An 18,970-nucleotide genomic window follows, 5' to 3' on the forward strand; every position below is an offset into this window, starting at 1 on the left:
GCGCAGCCACTATTGGAAGTATGACGCTGTGCCAGCGAAATGATGAACAAGATCCTCTTCAATCAGCTGATCAGTAATTCAATCAGCTGATCAGTTAGACTCCCACCAATCTGATATGTAAAGGCCCCGTTACATTTAGCGATGCACCAGCAATCCCGGTCAGGATCGCTGGTGCATTGCTAAATGGTCGCTAGTGAGCTGTCACACAGGCAGATCTCACAGCGATGTAGCGACGCAGCAGCGGTCGTTACTTACCTTTCAGACGCGGCGATCCTGACGTCCTCCCGCCCGCGTCCATGCGTCGCTCGTCGGCGCCAGCAGGAAGCGCCCAACGAGAAATGGAGCTGCACGATCTCACGCGATCAGCGACAGAGCCGGTCGGAGGTAATTATCACACATCGCTGCTGCATCACAAAATCTGTGACGCTTTAGCGATATCGCTATGTGTAAAGGCCCCATAAGACCTGATACACCTTCAACATTGTAGAGCTGGAAAACCTCTTTATAACATAACAATACAAGGTGCTATTATAATCTTTATTTTTATATAGCGCTAACATATTCCGCAGCGCTTTACAGTTTGCACACATTATCATCATTGTCCCCGATGGGGCTCACAATCTAAATTCCCTATCTGTATGTCTTTGGAATGTGGGAGGAACCCGGAGGAAAGCCACGCAAACATACAAACTCCTTGCAGATGTTCTCCTTGGTGGGATTTGAACCCAGGACCCCAGCGCTGCAAGGCTAACCACTGAGCCACCGTGCTGCCCACATATTATAATATTGGATGCTGTTCCAGGCTCGAGTAACCTATTTCGGATAAAAACATCTGAAAATGAAACGGCGCCTATCAGCCTTTTTCATTTTAGAACTCTTTAGGATAAGTGGAGCTCTGTACTAATATACAAATCCCCTGCGCTGCCCGAGAATTAATAAAAACCTGGCTACCACTAGCCACCACTAGAGGGAGCTTACAGCAATTGGAATTCTGCTCCCATTGAACACCATAATAAATTTGTCTGCAGTGTGCTCCCTCTACTGGTGAAACATAGAATTTTACCATTTAATAATGTGAATTTGGAGATCTGTATCAGGAAAAAAAACAGCGCTCTGGCCCCTCATAAACAAATGACGGTTATATGACGCAGAACTTTTCTAAATGATTTCTGTAGATAACTATTATCTTCTATTCCACCCGTTATAAAAGTTCAGTATAACGCTGAGTTATTTTGGGAAACCAAAGCCTTGGATAATTGCTTGCACAAAATTAACTTTTTTTTTTTTAATCTTTTATATATCTCATTAACTTCTTTCTATTCTCCTCTCCCACTCTCGTAACCCATCCTCCCCCACCATCCCGACCTTACACGTGAGTCATGCCGTAAGACATGGCGCAGCACAAGGACAAGTTACCCGGAGAGAGCGAGAGATTAGCGGTACTGTTGCCATGGTGACCATTATAGAAACAGAGGTGTCTATATATACGAGGAGATGTTCTGCGTCCTGAATATGCATTTCTGAGGAACAGGCTTGGATACCAATGTATTCAGCATGGTAGAATAGAGAATACAATAGGACAGGTTCTGAATGCCGGAATACTGGGCAGCGTCCATGGCAACTGTTCTCTTCGGAATGTTGAGGGTATTTGGCCACCACATTCCATTTTTGGCCAACTAGCCTTTTCCTTTCCTAAATATGGATATCTTATGAATCAGAAATCCCACATTTTACCTTTCATTTCATATAGTTCATGCGTCAGGCTCAAGCTATATTTTCAGCAGGATGAGAAGTTAGCTACTTCCTCTTTCCCTGATCTCATCATTAAGCCGGAGTAACCCACGGCATCTGATTCCATGGGTGTCTGGACGCCTCCCTGTTTCAAAGCTGGCTTCTGTCTTCCCTACTGACTCGAGCCACAGTTTCTCCAGGCCTGTTTGATCACTCGTGGCACGTGCTCTGGGATAGAATGGCCCCTGTCTTCCTATTTAAAGGGTAACTCTAACTTTTGCTTGGTTGAACATTAAGGCTATGTGGCCACGTTGCAGAAATGCTGCGGAATTGTCCGCAGCATTTCTGCAATTCCCTGCCGTGGGTAAAACACATGCGGAATTTGCATGCGTTTTCCCGCAAAACACAAGCATTTTGCAAGCGTTTTTAGCTTGCAGAATGCTTGCGCTTCCCAAGCGATTTGAAGCATCGCTTGGAAAGGTGATTGACAGGTTGGTCACACTCGTCAAGCATAGTGCATAACAAGTGTGACCAACTTTTTACTATTGATGCTGCCTATGCGGCATCAACAGTAAAAGATAGAATGTTAATAATTGAAAAAAATAGGCATGTACTTACCCTCTGTCGGCCCCCGGAGTCCTCCCAGTCCTCAGCGGCGCTGCCAGCAACTCCCGTTCCCAGGGATGCATTGCCAATGCATCTCTGGGAACGGGAGTTGCTGGCAGCACCGATGAGGGTCGGGAGGGCTCCGGGGGCCGACAGAGGGTAAGTATATGCCTATTTTTGTATTTTAATTCTATTTTTTCCAGGAAAATGGTACCCAGGGGATGGAGGAGAGTCTCCTCTTCTCCAGACCCTGGGTACCATCCGCACATGAAGCGCTCACTTCATGCATGGTGGGCATAGCCACATGCGTAAAGTGAGCGTTTCAATGCAATCCTATGGTGGTGGAATTGCTGCGATTCCGCGGATTTATTGGACATGCTGCGGATTTTACCACTATGCGATTCAGCAGCGGTAAAATCCGCAGCATGGGCACAACAACTGCGGCATCCCATAGGATTACATGGGATGCGTTTTGTTAGCGTTTTTTAAACGTTTCCGTTGCGGCGGTAAACGCTTAAATGCAACGTGGGCACACAGTCTTAAGGTATTGTCCACCTTTTTTAATTATTTCGTGCTAAAACTAATTTTTGCATTTGGGTCTCATTAACCCTTCCTCCCCACCAAGCCTGTTTTCACGTTAATGACCGGGCCAATTTTTACAATTCTGACCACTGTCACTTTATGAGGTAATAACTCTGGAACGCTTCCATGGATCCCGGTGATTCTGACATTGTTTTCTCGTGACATATTGTACTTCATGTCAGTGGTAAAATTTCTTCGACCTGACTTGCATTAGTTTGTGGAAAAAAAAATGAAAGTAGTCGCTACTGCCAACAGGTGGCACTATAGAGTTGAAGTCCTCTTTTTCTCTGAAGAGGCAATTTGCATATTATTTTCCCAGAGGAGCATTGCACGGCGAATAAGCCTCCTTACCTTGACAATCCAGAGCTGACATGTCACTGTCCACAAGTAGAAACCTTACCCCTGAGAAAATGTTGAACATTTTACAATTTACAAACCCTTAATTTTTATGCCCTTAAAACATAGTTATGTCACAAGAAATACCTAACAAATGACATTTCCCACATGTCTACTTTACATCAGCCTAGTTTTTGATACATATTTTTGTATTAGGACATTATAAATGGTTAAAAGTTGACCAGCAATTTCTCATTTTTAAAAGAAAATTTAAAAAAAATTTATTTTTTTTTAGGAACCACATCATGTTTGAAGTCACTTTAAAGGGTCTATATGACAGAAAATACCTAAAAGTGACACCATTCTAAATACTTCACCCTTCAAGGTGCTCAAAACCAGATTAAAGAAGTTTATTAAACCTTCAGGTGCTTCACAGGAATCACTTGTGATAGTCAAGTAATAAGCACAAAGCACAACTGAATGGTATATAAAATGAAATACAAATATACTTTATTGTCAATAATTAAAAACACATGCACAGAAAAAGTGCTGAATTAATTAAAAGAGGTCCAAACCATCCATGGCAAAACAACGAGACAATGCAGCCTGACAGCGGTGGACAGTTTATGTAACAGAAAAAAATCAGCAAGTGACCACAGTGTCCTAACAATTAATCATGAGCCAAAAATCTGGCATACAAATACAGAGGATTGTGCATCAACTTAGCCTCTATTGAATACTGACCCGTGCCAATGCGATGCTGTAAACAATAAATGATGCAAAAATGCCCATGTACATACCGACAGCAGGTGAGTGGTGATCCCCAGACATCCCTCTGCCCCGACACGCATTTTGCACAGCTTCTTCTCACATGAATTGTAGCAATGTGGAAGGGAAAAAAATAACATTTAACTTTTTTAAAAAGTTTTACTTTAGATCCAATTTTTTTTAGTTTTACAAGGGTAGCAGGAGAAAATGAACCCCAAAATTTTGTGTTCAATTTCTCCTCTGAACACCGATACCCTATATATGGGGGATAACTACTATTTGAACACACGGCAGGGTTCAGAATGAAATGAGCATCATTTGTCTTTACGCAAAATTTTCTGGAATCATTAGCGGATGCCATGTCACTTTTGGAGAGCTGCTGATGTGCCTAAACAGTGGAAACCCCCACAAGTGACCCTTTTTTTTTTTTTTTTTAGAAACTAGACGCCTCAAGGATCTTATCTAGATTGTGGTGAGCACCTTGAACCCCAATATGTGTTTCACATAAGTTTATAACATTGAGCTGTGAAAATATAAAATCACATTTGTCAACAAAAATGTACTTTTAGCCTTAAATTTATTTTCACAAAAATAACAGGAGAAAAGGAACCCCAAAATTTGTTGTGTAATTTCTCCTGAGTATGTAGATACCCCATATCTGGCGGAAAACTACTGTTTGGGAGCACAGCAGAGCTCAGAAAGGAAGGAGTGATGTTTTGGAACGCAGATTTTGATGGAATGGTCTGCGCTTGTCATGTCGTGTTTGGAGAGCCCTTGATGTGCCTAAATAGTGGAAACCCCCCATATGTGGTCAACAACTACTTTTGAGGCACAGTGCAAAACTCAGAAGGGAAGAAACGCCATATTGGAAATCAAATTTTGCTGGACATGTTTGAGCGTGCCATGTCACATTGGTAGCGCCCCTGAGGTGCCAGAACAGCAGAACCCCCCCAATAAGTGACCCCATTTTACAAATCACACCTCCTAATGAATTAATCTGTTGGTGCAGTACTCATATTGACACCACAGGTGGGTCACAGAATTGTATACCTTTGGGCAGTGAAAAATTAATTACATTTTTACCACCAAAATTTTGTTTTAGCCTCAGATTTTAGATTTTCACACTGGGAAATGGGTAAAAATGGCACCAAAATGTGTCCCACAATTTCTGCTGAATGTAGAAATACCCCATATGTCACTGTACAGTACTGCTTAGCCACACGGCAAGACTCGGGAGAGACGAGCACAGATTTTCCTAGAATAGGATTTTCAGTGAGTCTTTGGCAAATGAAACTGAGAACACTCGTACCCTCATACCTTCAGGGTGACAATTACCAGCCTGCAGGTACAGATTTAATTGGGTGTGATGGTCAACCATGGGCAGCTCATGTCTGAAAAGTCACGTATCTATACACAACAATACACATTAATAGTACAGTAATAAGAAGTCTGGTGAGGAACGTACAAGGGCGTAGGAAAGAAGGAGGTCTTGGAAGGACTGGAGATTGTGTGAAGGAAAATATCGGGAGGTTAGTTGGAGAAGACATTAAGGATGGGCTTGTAAATCATTATTAGTAGTTTAAACTGGATATGCTGAAGAATTGACAGAGGGCAGAGGCGGTGGAGTATCCAGAGGACTTGACTGGAGTTAAGGACAGACTGGAGGCCACAGATGAAAATATTGCAGTAGTTGAGGTGGCAGATGATGAGGCCATGTACTAACAATTTAGTAGATTCAGGGTTGAGAAAGGGACGAATTCTGGAAATATTTTGGAGTTTGAGGTTTGGATATGTGGTTTGAAGGACATGGCAGAGTCAAGGGTTACTCTGAGGCAGCGGACTTGTGAAACAGGTGAAAGCGTGATATCGTTTATAGTGATAGATCAGGTAGGGAGTCAGTGAAATGAGTGAAAGATGATGATTTGGGGTTTGGTCACTGTGGGTTTTAGGATGCGTGATGAGAAGAAGGAGGTTATGGCTGATAGGCACTCTGGGATTCTGAAGTGGAGAGAGGTGACATCTAGTCCACAGATGTAGATCTGACAGTCATAGGTGGTATTGGTCACTGTGGGACTTTGAGGCTATGTACCCACGTGCAGATTTTTCGCAGAATTGTTCGCGCCAACTCCCTGCCGCGGGAAATACACGAAAAATCTGCATGCTGATTGACAGGTTGGTCACACTCGTCAAGCATAGTGTTTGACAAGTGTGACCAACTTTTCTACTATTGAGGTTGCCTATGCAGCATCAGTAATAAAAAGATATAATGTTAAAAATAATAAAAAGCAAAAAATCATGATATTCTCATCTTCCGGCATCCGCCGCAGCCTTCCCGGTCATCGCGATGCTCCCAGCAGCTCCCGGTCCCAGCGATGCCTTGCGACAATGACCTCTGATGAAGTAGCGGTCTCGCGAGACCGCTATGTCATCACAGGTCAATTTCGCGCAAGGCATCACTGGGAACGGGACTTGCTGGGAGCATCGCTGAGGTCTGGGGCCACCGGAAGGTGAGAATATCAACGATTTTTTATTTTAATTCTTTTTTTTACCAGGGCTATGGTACCCAGAGCCTCTCCTCCAGACACTGGGTACCATCTGCACATTTTCCGCAAAAAGAATGAGCCTGCTGCATATTTTTCTGTGATGCAGTTTAGCCGTGGAAAAATACGCAGCATTAGCACAGCATGTGCGGAATGTCTTTGAATTCAATGGCTTGCTTATTTTATACATTTTCGTGGTGAAAAAACGCGGCAAAAACGCATAAAATCCGCACGTGGGTACATAGCCTAAGAGTTGTCTCAGACCAAAGGTACAGATGGAGAAGGGTAGGGGTCCTAGGACAGAGCTTTGAGGGTCACCGACACAGAGGGGGCAGGATGGGGAAGTAATATGGGAATGGAAGACATTAAATGTGCGGTTAGTGAGGTATGAGGAGACCCAGGAGAGGAAAACGTCTGTCATACCGATGGTTGAAGAAAGGATCTGTTGTATGAGGGGGTGGTCGACTGTGTTGAAGGCAGAGGACAGGTCTAGAAGGAGGAGTGTAGAGACTGGTCTGTCTATACGGCACGGCGGCACGGACAGGGTAATCTATCAGGTCTTGGAATGTTGAGCACATATAAAAATGTCTATTACTGTAACCATGGTGACTAGATCAAGTTGACACACACAGATCTTTCATTGTATAGCAGTTTTGGAACAGCGAGGGGGTGTTATTACCACTTATTGTGTACCATGGCAACCATGGGGAGGGGGAGGGGTCATTTAGGGTCAGAAAGGTTCTAAATAACAAAAATGGATTTTGTGTGGTAATGCAAGGGATGTTATCACAAGTGAACTGTAAAGTATAGTTTCTAGTACCCACATCCCTAAAGAAGCAAACACCATGATTGTGATGACACTTTGTGCACTTCTATATTGCTACGATACACAGTAAGTTGTACTTCCATTCTTCAGGCTGTCCTATGAGGCTCAGAAATAGGGATGTCTCCGTGAGAAAAACCTACACAATCTTCATCGCCCCTGTAAATCCAAAAGCTAAGAGCAATTAATAATATTATGTCATGCTACATTCTGCCTCTAGAGGGCAGAAATGTTCCAAAAAGCCGAAAAATAACATTTTCAAAGTCAAAATTTCACTGTGAATTCCACAGAAAAGAGATGGAATTCAGATAGAACAAATTGTCCACCATTGTGAGGCTGAGATATGACTGTATGACTCATAATTATGGCCCGCATTTAATAATCCAGTAACAACACTTGTTGGAATAAACTGAACTAAAAAATACGCAAACATTGGGGTACGCATTATATACAAGAAAAAAAATGTGTAACCCAGCTCCAGTTTTAAAAAGCGCTGAAAAGTCTGGTTGAGGATTACTGTGCATGTTCTGCCAGCTCAGGTGTTTAAATATCAACTACCATATACAATGGATAGTGTTCAGTACATTCAAGAATTTACCGTAAGTGCTATAATACTGCCCCTATACACAAGAATATAACTACTATAATACTGTCCCCTATGTACAAGAACATAACAACTATAATGCTGCCCCCTATGCACAAGAATATAACTAATATAATACTGTCCCCTGTGTACAAGAATATAACTATAATACTGCCCCCTATGCACAAGAATATAACTAATATAATACTGCCTTCTATGTACAAGAATATAACTACTATAATAGTGCCCCTATGTACAAGAATATAACTACTATAATACTGCCCCTATGTACAAGAATATAACTACTATAACACTGCTCCTATGTACAAGAATATAACTAATATAATACTGCCCCCTATGTACAAGAATATAACTACTATAACACTGTCCCTATATACAAGAATATAACTACTATAATACAGCCCCTATGTACAAATATATAACTGCTATATACTGCCCCATGTACAAGAATATAACTACTATAATACTGCTCCTATGTACAAGAATATAACTACTATAATACTGCCCCTATGTACAAGAATATAACTACTATAATACTGTCCCTATGTACAAGAATATAACTACTATAATACTGCCCCCTATGTACAAGAATATAACTACTATAATACTACTATAATACTGTAGTTAAATTTGCTGATGACACAAAGCTAGGAGGGATAGCTAATACTAGAGAAGAGAGAGAGAGGATTCAAAAAGATTTAAATAAACTGGAGAAGTGGGCAGCAACTAACAGAATGGTTTTTAACAGGGAGAAATGCAAAGTACTACATCTGGGCAATAAAAATGGAAAAAGCATATATAGAATGGGAGGAATAGGGCTAAGTGACAGCACATGTGAAAAAGACTTGGGTATACTAATAGATCACAGACTGAATATGAGTCAACAGTGTGATGCAGCAGCAAAAAAGGCAAATGCAATTCTAGGATGTATTAACAGAAGCATACAGTCTAGATCACGTGAAGTCATTATTTCCCTCTACTCCTCTTTGGTCAGACCTCATCTGGAATATTGTGTCCAGTTTTGGGCACCACATTTTAAAAAAGACATCAACAAACTGGAGCAAGTTCAGAAAAGAGCGACCAGAATGGTGACCGGTCTGCAAACCCTGTCTTATGAGGAAAGGTTGCAGGATTTGGGAATGTTTAGTTTGCAAAAGAGAAGACTGAGAGGAGACTTAATAGCTGTCTACAAATATCTAAAGGGCTGTCACATTGTAGAAGGATCAACTTTATTCTCATTTGCACAAGGAAAGACTAGAAGCAATGGGATGAAACTGAATGGGAGGAGACACAGATTAGATATTAGAAAAAACTTTTTGACAGTTAGAGTGATCAATGAGTGGAACAGGCTGCCACGAGAAGTGGTGAGTTCTCCTTCAATGGAAGTCTTCAAACAGAGGCTGGACAGACATCTGACTGGGATGATTTAGCGAATCCTGCTTTGAGCAGGGGGTTGGACCAGATGGCCCAGGAGGTCCCTTCCAACTCTACGATTCTATGATTCTATGATTCTATGCTCCTATGTACAAGAATATAACTACTATAACACTGTCCCTATATACAAGAATATAACTACTATAATACTGCCCCTATGTACAAATATATAACTGCTATATACTGCCCCATGTAGAAAAATATAACTACTATAATACTGCTCCTATGTACAAGATTATAAGTACTATAATACTGCCCATATGTACAAGAATATAACTACCATAAGGCTGTGTGCACACGTTGCAGATTTAGATGCGGATCCACAGCATTTTTGGCCACATAGATTTTTATCAAATCCGCAGTGTAGTGCACAGCCAATGTAAATCTATGGGAAATGGATATTTGTTGTGTACGTGCTGTGGAAAAATCCACGCAGATTTGCAGCGTTTTTTTTCCTCAGCATGTCAATTCTTTTTGCGGATCTGCAGCGTTTCTGCACCCATTGATTTCCATTGAGTCAGGCACACCCGCAGCAAAACTGCAGGTGTAAAATAGATCTGCGGATTTGCTGCGGATGTGGGTGCGAGAAATACTGCAGATTGGAAGGAGGGAAGTGTGTGGCCGGAGACTATGTACATGTATGTGTGTGTGAGCATGTGACCCTGTGTGTGTGCTGTTGTGTGCAGGTCTATGTAAGTAGCCATTGTCTGATGGGACTACTGCTCCCATCCCGCTATGAATGCTCACAGTGATAGCATTGCCGATGATGAGAAAGTAGTCCCATCAAACAATGCATGTGTTCAGTATTAAAAAAACCCAAAAAGAATATAACTACTATAATACTGCCCCATGAACAAGAATATAACTACTATAATACTGCCCCTATGTATAAGAATATAACTACTATAATACTGCTCCGTGCACAAGAATATAACTACTATAATACTGCCTTCTATGTACAAGAATATAACTACTATAATAGTGCCCCTATGTACAAGAATATAACTATTATAATACTGCTCCTATGTACAAGAATATAACTACTATAATACTGCCCCTATGTACAAGAATATAACTACTATAATACTGCTCCTATGTACAAGAATATAGCTACTATAATACATCTCCTATGTACAAGAATATAACTACTATAATACTGCCCCTATGTACAAGAATATAACTACTATAATACTGCCCCTATGTATAAGAATAAAACTACTATAATATTGCTCCGTGTACAAGAATATAACTACTATAATACTGCCCAATGTACAAAAATATAACTACTATAATACTGCCCCATGTACAAGAATATAACTACTATAATACTGCCCCATGTACAAGAATATATCTACTATAATACTGCCCCATGTACAAGAATATAACTACTATAATACTGCCTCCTATGTACAAGAATATAACTACTATAATACTGCCCCTATGTACAAGAATATATCTACTATAATACTGCCCCATGTACAAGAATATAACTACTATAATACTGCCCCTATGTACAAGAATATAACTACTATAATACTGCCCCTATGTATAAGAATAAAACTACTATAATACTGCTCCGTGCACAAGAATATAACTACTATAATACTGCCCAATGTACAAAAATATAACTACTATAATACTGCCCCATGTACAAGAATATAACTACTATAATACTGCCCCATGTACAAGAATATATCTACTATAATACTGCCCCATGTACAAGAATATAACTACTATAATACTGCCTCCTATGTACAAGAATATAACTACTATAATACTGCCCCTATGTACAAGAATATATCTACTATAATACTGCCCCATGTACAAGAATATAACTACTATAATACTGCTCCTATGTACAAGAATATATCTACTATAATGCTGCCACTATGTACAAGACTATAACTCTATAATACTGCTCTACATGTACATAGATATACCGTCTATAATACTGCTCCCTCTGTGATTCACATGAGTTAAATGTGTTTTTTCATTTTTTTATGCAATGATTCGCCTACAGACTAATTTTCCCATATATGGCTGTGGTTAGTAACGCGCACAAAAAATCAAAGTAAAAAAAAAAACATAGAGTAGAAAGAACTGAAAACAATAAATGACAGTTAATAATCCTAGATTAGCTGAATTTTTATCCAGCACAAACAGGCAATAAATCACCGCTCAGATATTAATAGCTGTGATATTGTGGCCAAATTCCTACAAAAACATCCAAACTGCACACAAAAATCTGCTAACAGTTTCCTCCTAAATCACAACACAAGACTTGATAAAAGCATGAATCTGGAGGCACCAGATGCACGAAATCTCTCCTGTTCTGATAATTTGTTACAGTGTGTCAGTGCAAATAAAATGTGACAGTCTGGAGTGCAGTATACAGTTGTGGCCAAAAGTATTGACACCCCTGCAATTCTGTCAGATAATACTCAGTTTCTTCCTGAAAATGATTGCAAACAAAAATTCTTTGGTATTATTATCTTCATTTAATTTGTCTTAAATGAAAAAACACAAAAAGAATTGCCCTAAAGCCAAATTGGATAGAATTCCACACCAAACATAAAAAAGAGGGTGGTCAAAAGTATTGGCACTGTTCGAAAAATCATGTGATGCTTCTCTAATTTGTGTAATTAACAGCACCTGTAACTTACCTGTGGCACCCAACAGGTGTTGGCAATAACTAAATCACACTTGCAGCCAGTTGACATGGATTAAAGTTGACTCAACCTCTGTCCTGTGTCCTTGTGTGTACCACATTGAGCATGGAGAAAAGAAAGACCAAAGACCTGTCTGAGGACTTGAGAAACCAAATTGTGAGGAAGCATGAGCAATCTCAAGGCTACAAGTCCATCTCCAAAGACCTGAATGTTCCTGTGTCTACCGTGCGCAGTGTCATCAAGAAGTTTAAAGCCCATGGCACTGTGGCTAACCTCCCTAGATGTGGACGGAAAAGAAAAATTGACAAGAGATTTCAACGCAAGATTGTGCGGATGTTGGATGAAGAACCTCGACTAACATCCAAACAAGTTCAAGTTGCCCTGCAGTCCGAGGGTACAACAGTGTCAACCCGTACTATCCATTGGCGTCTGAATGAAAAGGGACTGTATGGTAGGAGGCCCAGGAAGACCCCACTTCTTACCCCGAGACATAAAAAAGCCAGGATAGTTTGCCAAAACTTACCTGAAAAAGCCTAAAACGTTTTGGAAGAATGTTCTCTAGTCAGATGAGACAAAAGTAGAGTGTTTTGGGCAAAGGCATCAACATAGAGTTTACAGGAGAGAAAAAGAGGCATTCAAAGAAAAGAACACGGTCCCTACAGTCAAACATGGCGGACGTTCCCTGATGTTTTGGGGTTGCTTTGCTGCCTCTGGCACTAGACTGCTTGACCGTGTGCATGGCATTATGAAGTCAGAAGACTACCAACAAATTTTGCAGCATAATGTAGGGCCCAGTGTGAGAAAGCTGGGTCTCCCTCAGAGGTCATGGGTCTTCCAGCAGGACAATTATAAAGTAGATATGACAGGCTCAAACCCCAACTTAGGTGCTCTGGGAAAAAACAAGACTAAAGTATAGGAGTAACCCCGGCACACTAATAACATGAAAGTAAAGTCTTCTCAACGACAGTCTTTAATTGTTGTGATTTTATTGATTGTGAAAAAAAAGGGGTGGTGTTACAATCCAAAAAAGGGTGGTGTTACAATCCAACGTTTCAGCTCTACATCTCGAGCTTTCATCAGGGATATGACTAGATCCTTGGTTTTGAGGTGTGTGTATAAGTGGTATAGGTTTGCCTTTGTAATCCAGCTGCTGGAACGGTACCTATAGTAACCACGATGTGTAGGGTCAGCACGTGACTCCCGTCCTTGTGTCCTAAATCTAGTCAGGTGTGGAGGAGGCCTCCTCCACACCTGACTAGATTTAGAACACAAGGACGGGAGTCACGTGCTGACCCTACACATCGTGGTTACTATAGGTACCGTTCCAGCAGCTGGATTACAAAGGCAAACCTATACCACTTATACACACACCTCAAAACCAAGGATCTAGTCATATCCCTGATGAAAGCTCGAGATGTAGAGCTGAAACGTTGGATTGTAACACCACCCTTTTTTGGATTGTAACACCACCCCTTTTTTTTCACAATCAATAAAATCACAACAATTAAAGACTGTCGTTGAGAAGACTTTACTTTCATGTTATTAGTGTGCCGGGGTTACTCCTATACTTCCAGCAGGACAATGACCCAAAACACACTTCAAAAAGTACTAGAAATTGGTTTGAGAGAAAGAACTGGAGACTTCTAAGGTGGCCAGCAATGAGTCCAGACCTGAATCCCATAGAACACCTGTGGAGAGATCGAAAAATGGCAGTTTGGAGAAGGCACCCTTCAAATGTCAGGGACCTGGAGCAGTTTGCCAAAGAAGAATGGTCTAAAATTCCAGCAGAGCATTGTAAGAAACTCATTGATGGTTACCGGAAGCGGTTGGTCGCAGTTATTTTGGCTAAAGGTTGTGCAACCAAGTATTAGGCTGAGGGTGCCAATACTTTTGTCTGGCCCATTTTTGGAGTTTTGTGTGAAATGATCAATGTTTTGCTTTTTGCTTCATTCTCTTTTGCGTTTTTTCATTTAAGACAAATTAAATGAAGATAATAATACCAAAGAATTTGTGTTTGCAATCATTTTCAGGAAGAAACTGAGTATTATCTGACAGAATTGCAGGGGTGTCAATACATTTGGCCACAACTGTACTAAAGTGTTGCTTTCCATTTAAAAGGGTATTCTCAAGTCTGAAAGTAATTCCCTGTTCATGGGATAGGGGAAAACGTCCAGATCGCTTGGGATCCGACTGCTGGGACCTACACCGATGCACAATGGGCTCTTTAGCGCCCTAGTTCTTTTGACCAGTCCCAGAGGTTGTACCCTGGGAACAGCTGATCAGCGGGGGGTGTTGGGTGTTTCATCCCCCACCAATTTGATATTGATGACCTATGCTAAGGATAAATGAACCAGAAAAAAAAATGTCCGCCTGTCTGAACAAGTGCATTAAAAAAAATATTTCATATACACTACAATTCAAAAGTTTAGGGTCACTTAGAAATGTCCTTATTTTTTAAAGAAAAGCAGTTTTTTCCAATGAAGCTAACATAAAATGATTCAGAAATACACTCTATACATTGTTGATGTGGTAAATGACTATTCTAGCTGCAAACGTCTGGTTTGTAATGCAATATCTTCATTGGTGTATAGAGGCCCATTTCCAACAACCATCACTCCAGTGTTCTTATGGTACTTTGTGTTTGCTAACTGTGTAAGAAGGCTAATGGATGGTTAGAATACCCTTGAAAACCCTTGTGCAAGTATGTTAGCACAGCTGAAAACAGTTTGGCTGATTAGAGAAGCTATAAACCTGACCTTCCTTTGAGCTAGTTGAGAATCTGGAGCATTACATTTGTTGTTTCCATTAAACTCTTAAAATGGCCAGAAAAAAAGAACTTTCATGTGAAACTCAACAGTCTATTCTTGTTCTTAGAAATGAAGGCTATACCATACGAGAAATTGCCAAGAAGCTGAAGATTTCCTACAACGGTGTGTACTACTCCCTTCAGAGGAGAGCACAAACAGGCTCTAACCAGTGTAGAAAGAGAAGTGGGAGGTCCTGCTGCACAACTGAGCAACAAGACAATTACATTAGAGTCTAGTTTGAGAAATCGAAGTCTCACAGGTCCTCAACTGGCAGCTTCATTAAATAGTAATAATAATAATAATAATAATAATAATAATAATAATAATAAATAATAATAAATTTTATTTCTATAGCGCCGACATATTCCGCAGCACTTTACATTTCAGATGGGATTTGCACAGACAATAGACATTACAGCATAACAATAATCACATAGATCATAACAGATACCAAGAGGAATGAGGGTCCTGCTCGCAAGCTTACAGTCTATGAGGAAAAAGGGGAGACACGAAAGGTGGGTGGTAACAATTGCCCTGATTGCTTGGATCAGCCATAATGTTAAGTGTGTGAAAGTACAGACACAGAGGGCTAATAGATGCATAAAGCATGTAGGAACATGATGCCGGGAACCTGGTTATGGTAAAACTTTTGACTGTGCCACACAGGGATAGATTAGGTTAATGTGTTGAGGGGGTAGGCCAGTCTGAATAAATGTGTTTTCAGGGCACGCTTAAAATTGTAGGGATTGGGTACTAATCGTATTGACCTGGGAAGTGCATTCCAAAGAATTGGCGCAGCACGTGTATAGTCTTGCAGACAGGAGTGGGAGGTTCTGATTATTGAGGATGCTAACCTCAGGTCATCAGAAGAACGGAGGGCGGGGGTAGGGTGGTATACTGAAACAAGGGAGGAGATGTAGGGTGGTGCTGAGCCATGGAGTGCTTTGTGGGTGAGGGTAATAAGATTCTACTAGATTCTGGAGTGGATGGGTAGCCAGTGTAATGACTGGCACAAGGTAGAGGCATCGGTGGCGAGGAATATTATCCTGGCTGCAGTATTCAAGACAGATTGGAGGGGGGAGAGTTTGGTAAGAGGGAGACCGATTAGAAGAGAGTTACAATAGTCCAGACGAGAATGAATAAGAGAAACAGCAAGAGTTTTTGTGGAGTCAAAAGTAAGAACAGGTTGAATTCTAGAAATGTTTTTGAGGTGCACATAACAAGAGCGAGCCAGTGATCGGATGTGGGGGGCAAAGGAAAGCTCAAGTCAAGTATGACCCCAAGACAGCGGGCATGTTGCTGGGGAGTAATAGTGGAACCACACACAGAAATGGCAATGTCGGGTATAGGTACATTAGTAGCTGGAGGAAACACAAGGAGTTCAGTCTTTGACAGGTTCAGTTTCAGATATAGTGAGGACATGATGTTAGACACAGCGCTTAGACAATCGCTGGTATTATCTAGAAAGGCAGGCTTGATGTCAGGAGAAGAAGCGTATAATTGGGTGTCATCAGCATAGAGATGGTACTGGAAAACAAATCTACTGATTGTTTTACCAATAGGGGCAGTGTACAAAGAGAAGAGGAGGGGGCCTAGGACTGATCCTGATGCTGGTCCTGGTGGAGCTTGGGGGTTGCAAATGCTCGGGTCAGAACGTGGGCCAGCCACCTCTTCACATCCCCCTGCTGGGTCTATAATGGCCTCAGAATCCAACCCTGTCTCCCTCTCTGTGAGGTTGGACTGAGTTCTGTTAGGACATGAGGAGGAGATAGGGGCCAATGAAGACTGCAAGTTTTTCAAAAGTTCTGGGTGTTAATGGCCTGTATGTTTCTATAAGTATGGACAGTGGGGGTGACCTGAGCGGCCTGGCATTTCTTGATAGAGAATGAAATAGGTTGTGGTCAGAGAGCGGAAGAGGGGAGTTTGCAAAATCATGCACTGCACAAAGCCGAAAGAAGACCAAGTCGAGGGAGTTTCCGTCTTCATGCGTTGGAGAATTATTAAGCTGTGAAAGGCCAAATGAGGAGGTTAGAGATAAAAGGTGAGTAGCAGATGGGGAGAGGGGAAGAGCACTGGAGATGTTGAAATCGCCCATGATGAGGGTAGGGATGTCACTGGAGAGAACATGTGGAAGCCAGTTGGCAAAATGATCCAGGAACTGATGGGAGGGGCCGGGAGGATGATATACCATCGCCACTCGCATGGAGAAGGGGGTGTAGAGTCTGATGGCATGGACCTCAAAAGAAGGGAAGACAAGTGAGGGTAGTTGAGAGATAACCTGAAAGGTACATTTTGGTGATAGGAGCAGACCAATGCCTCCACTTGCTCTATTGTCTGATCTTGGGGTATGAGAGAAGTGTAGTCCTGCCATTTTTAGATCTCTCAACAGGTGTTCTATGGGATTTAGGTCTGGACTCATTGCTGGCCACCTTAGAAGTCTCCAGTGCTTTCTCTCAAACCATTTTCTAGTGCTTTTTGAAGTGTGTTTTGGGTCATTGTCCTGCTGGAAGACCCATGACCTCTGAGGGAGACCCAGCTTTCTCACACTGGGCCCTACATTATGCTGCAAAATTTGTTGGTAGTCTTCAGACTTCATAATGCCATGCGCACGGTCAAGCAGTCCAGTGCCAGAGGTAGCAAAGCAACCCAAAAACATCAGGGAACCTCCACCATGTTTGACTGTAGGGACCGAGTTTTTTTCTTTGAATGCCTCTTTTTTCTCCTGTAAACTCTATGTTGATGCCTTTGCCCCAAAAGCTCTACTTTTGTCTCATCTGACCAGAGAACATTCTTCCAAAACGTTTTAGGCTTTTTCAGGTAACATGGTAACATAGTAACATAGTTTTGAAGGCTGAAGGAAGACCTTATGTCCATCTAGTTCAGCCTATTTTTAGTGCAGCTGTTCTGCATTGTTGATCCTGGGGAAGGCAAAAAACCCACAGAGTAGAAGCCAATTTTCTCCATAGGGAAAAAAATTCCTTCCCCTAAGCTGGGTCAACCATCTACCTATAATATTCTGTTATTCATAACCTTCTATACTGTTACTCACAAGAAAAGCATTGGTAAGCATTGGCAAACTCCAGTCTGGCTTTTTTAAGAAGTGGGGTCTTCCTGGGTCTCCTAACAGTCTTCTTTCTTTTCTCCATGCTCAATGTGGTACACACAAGGACACAGGACAGAGGTTGAGTCAACTTTAATCCATGTCAACTGGCTGCAAGTGTGATTTAGTTATTGCCAACACCTGTTAGGTGCCACAGGTAAGTTACAGGTGCTGTTAATTACACAAATTAGAGAAGCATCACATGATTTTTCGAACAGTGCCATTGCTTTTGTCCACCCTCTTTTTTATGTTTGGTGTGGAATTATATCCAATTTGGCTTTAGGACAATTCTTTTTGTGTTTTTTCATTTAAGACAAATTAATTGAAGATAATAATACCAAAGAATTTGTGTTTGCAATCATTTTCAGGAAGAAACTAAGTATTATCTGACAGAATTGCAGGGGTGTCAATACTTTTGGCCACAACTGTATATACAAGAATATAACTACTATAATTATACCCCCCTATGTACAAGAATATAAATACTATAATTATACCCCCTATGTACAAGAATATAACTACTATAATTATACCCCCTATGTACAAGAATATAACTACTATAATACTGCCCCCTATGTACAAGACTATAACAACTATCACTACATCGTCAATGATTAAGACGCACGATTTTGCGTTGAAACGCGTTTGATTTTAATGTTCTGATCTATGACGTAATTGCTTTTATACTATTGGAAGTGATGGAATAAAAGAAAATGGATTTTATGGACTTACAGGGCTGGACTTATTTTTTCTATGTTCTGAAAACTTGCCGCACAACAGGATCCGTGCGCTGCAGGAGGAGGTGAGCAGACACTAAAGCTTTTGTACTATAATACTGCCCCTATGTACAAGAATATAACTACTATAATTATACCCCCTATGTACAAGAATATAACTACTATAATACTGTCCCTATGTAAAAGAATATAACTACTATAATACTTCCCCCCATATACAAGAATATAACTAC

Source organism: Dendrobates tinctorius, unplaced genomic scaffold (assembly GCF_039654945.1).
Source record: "Dendrobates tinctorius isolate UK_male_01 unplaced genomic scaffold, ASM3965494v1 ptg000014l, whole genome shotgun sequence".
Classification (NCBI taxonomy): domain Eukaryota; kingdom Metazoa; phylum Chordata; class Amphibia; order Anura; family Dendrobatidae; genus Dendrobates; species Dendrobates tinctorius.